This window comes from Octopus bimaculoides, chromosome 11 (assembly GCF_001194135.2).
Source record: "Octopus bimaculoides isolate UCB-OBI-ISO-001 chromosome 11, ASM119413v2, whole genome shotgun sequence".
In the NCBI taxonomy this organism is placed as follows: Eukaryota; Metazoa; Mollusca; class Cephalopoda; order Octopoda; family Octopodidae; genus Octopus; species Octopus bimaculoides.
Window position 1 is genome coordinate 21,095,925 of NC_068991.1, and position 3,366 is coordinate 21,099,290.

The 3,366-nt window shown below is 31.5% G+C and overlaps 1 long non-coding RNA gene across 1 annotated transcript in view; it reads right to left on the bottom strand.

Annotated features, from left to right (window-relative positions):
- The window catches only part of LOC128249029 (uncharacterized), a 5,187-nt gene extending 4,786 nt beyond the window's left edge, over positions 1-401 (bottom strand). Inside the window, exon 1 of the long non-coding RNA XR_008265127.1 lies at positions 287-401. This is a non-coding gene — a long non-coding RNA (uncharacterized LOC128249029). The remainder of the gene's footprint in view (positions 1-286) is intronic.
- Positions 402-3,366: the final 2,965 nt, after the last annotated feature.

Here is a 3,366-nt window from a genome sequence, read left to right on the forward strand (position 1 = left end):
GTGTGTGTGTGCGTGTGTGTGTACGTGTGTGTGTATGTTTGTCCCCCCACCATCGCTTGACAACCGATGCTGGTGTGTTTACGTCTCTGTAACGTAGTGGTTCGGCAAAAGAAACCGATAGAATAAGTACTAGGCTTACAAAGAATAAGTCCTGGGGTCGATTTCTTCGACTAAAGGTGGTGGTGCTCCAGCATGGCCGTACACAAATGACTGAAACAAATAAAAGAGTAAAAGAGCATATATATATATATATATATATATATATATATATACGATGATTCCGTACCGTATGTGTGTAGGATAGAGTTCTGAAGTGTAAATAAGATCACCACAGGCGGCAGCACTCACTTCAGCAACTGCTGTGATATACAAAATAAGGATGATATATTCAGTCGTTTTACTGCTCTCTGAAGAAAAAAGATACATTAGATGTGAAAATACATTTAGTATCTAGGCCAACTGTTCATTTAACGAAACGGGAAATAGAACAATAATATAATGATATAAAACATATTAAAATAATGATTTTTTTTTCATATGAGCGTGAGTCTACGCTATTATAAAAAAAAACTAAGTACTTGTCTGCTTATTTCGTCGAACATGGAATTATGAATGAAAAGTACGAATATGAAAAAAAATTATTTGTGGGTCTTCAGCTCTGTCCCACGTGACTATCTTAATAAAATATTGGAATTCTGAAGTTAAAATTTTGAAAGTCCGAAGTCAAAATATTGAAAGTTCTGTGAATCAATGATGAATGATTATAAAATAGCGAATGATAAATGGTAGACAGTTCCCACAGAATCTATTACAACTTGACAATAAACCAATTTCGTAAAAATATCAAATGAAATGTTCAAAAGTGAAAACAGATTTGGTCTCCACTTCGCTCTATACTTTTTATTCTTCAAGTGGCGAAAGAAAGAAATCAATTTAAGTTAACAGATGACTCTAGGATGGACTTTGCTTATTAAAACTTTCAAATTCAATTGATGACATGAAGTAATTTTCTGCGAATGATCCACACCTTTAATTTTCAAAATTTCTGATCTAAGCATCTTAACATGTCTTCAGCGATATAGAATTTACAATGTAATTATTCTTTTTCATTCCAGGTGCCATTATATTAAACATTTGCGAAGAGTAACCATGCCATGTACAAAAAATTCAGCAGAAGTGTCAGATTTTCAAAGATTGTTGGCAATCTGGTATTGTTGGGCAATCTGAGGCTGGTCTAAGCCAGCGAAAATTTGCCGAAAATCTTCAAATTCCTCTTGCTACTATTAATAGAATTATAGTGCAAATCAAAGCCAAGGAAAAGAATCAACAGATTCTCGTCCCGACCGACCTGAGCCTCGGAAAGGAAGCTTCGCTGTTTGAAGAGAATTGTGGAAAACGAAGGCTTCTGACATTGCAAAACAGCTAGAAGTTAGTCCAAGAACGTGTGTTACATATCTGCATAAGCTTGGGTATTATGGACGAGCAGCTAGAAGAAAATCTCTCCTTCAACCAATTAATATCATGAAAAGAAAGAAATGGGCTAAGGAGATGTCAGAAAAACCCAGTTCAATTTTATTGATAATAACGATAATAATTCTTGACTGGACTTTATAAATATTTTAGATTCCATCCAAGTATATTATCATTTTTAATATATATAAGAGAGAGAAATGGAGGGAGAGAGAGAGACATACAAACATACATATATTACATGGAAAAATGCGAGCATGAAATGTAATATTCTTAAGATTATAAACCTGGAAAAGTACAGGACAAGTTATTACACCTGTAAAAGTATAGGACAAGCTATTACTTCTAGTAAAGTAAAGAATAAGAAACTTTTTTACTTAGAATATTGCAGCAAAGAATGCCAGTTCTTCTGATTTGTCACTCTTTATAGTTCTCATCTTAAATTTATTGCACAAAACTGTTCAGCTAATTTGTAAGTTTGTCTAATTAGTCACTGTTTTCTGTATTTAAGGTAGTAAATTAGTCAAATTCTACTTAAATAAGTATAGTGTATTTGTAAACTATAATAAAATAAATTTTAATATTCAAATTTTAATTTTAGCTGTAATATTTTAAGTAAAAAGTTTCTTATTCTTTACTTTACTAGAAGTAATAGCTTGTTCTATTCTGTTACAGGTGTAATAACTTGTCCTGTTCTTTTCCAGGTTTATAGTTTTAAGAATATTACTTTTCATGCTCGCATTTTTCTATGTAATCCATGACTTTTCCGGGCATTGCTATTATAAGATAATTAATAATGTGTTAATTAATAATTTAAGATTTTACCTTGTAAAATACTGAAAGATAATATTTCAATTTTTCCATGTAAGTGGGGATAATATTTCAATTTTTTTTCATGTTTAATTTAAATATATGTTGTGATTGAATGATTTGATATTACCCATCCACCCTAAATTAATGGCAGGGATTTGTACCAACTTGTTGGTTGCATCATGGCTCACCAAAAGTTAAAAACAACAAGACCCCAAAACCATCAGTTACCAGGCTCAGCTTAAGTAACCTAGATTTTTAGTTGGTGATAATAGCATTGACTGCTGCTAATTTAGGTTTATCAATAATTATTCAATACAACAGTAATTATAAAAGCATATCAGATAAGAATAATTTCAAAATAAAATTAGCTCTTTAGATTTTTTTTAAGAACGTACTATAGCAACAAGTCTAGTAAGAAGAGAGAGAGAATGAGGAGTGAATAATAAGAGCAACTATAACAAACAACGGAAATATGAGCAATTACAATTATAATTAAAACTGTTAACAGTTTGCAATTTGGTTTAGAACTGAATTAGTGGTGAAGCTTGGAAGCTGCTGCGATTGACGAAATGGTGGACTTAAGAATGTATTCAGTCACGTGTATTTATAAAGAAATTACAACAACAAAAAAAACGCATAAAAAATAGTATGTATACATTCATTTTAGAAATCTATTCAATTTGATGTACAGATTTTTTAATTAATTTGTTTTTTAACTAAGCACTTTGAAACTTCGGATACTGGTAGAATGTGTCACATAGCACAGGGTTTACTCCTAACGTCTTTGACAAACTTTTGTATTTTAGAAGTTATTTCGTGTTAAAGTTGTCATATTTGGGTAATTTTAACCAATCAATGACATATATTCAGCTGCTGCTATTTGCGAACAACTTGTGGCTCTATTGACAAAACGATGAGTCTTCGACAAGAGAAAATTTAAACTGAAAATCTCCCCTAACAAAACCCTTCTTTAATAACCAGAGAGGTTTTATAGCAACATATATGAGAATGTGTCTATCTATCTATCTATCTATCTATCTATCTATCTATCTATCTATCTATCTATCTGTCTGTCTGTCTGTC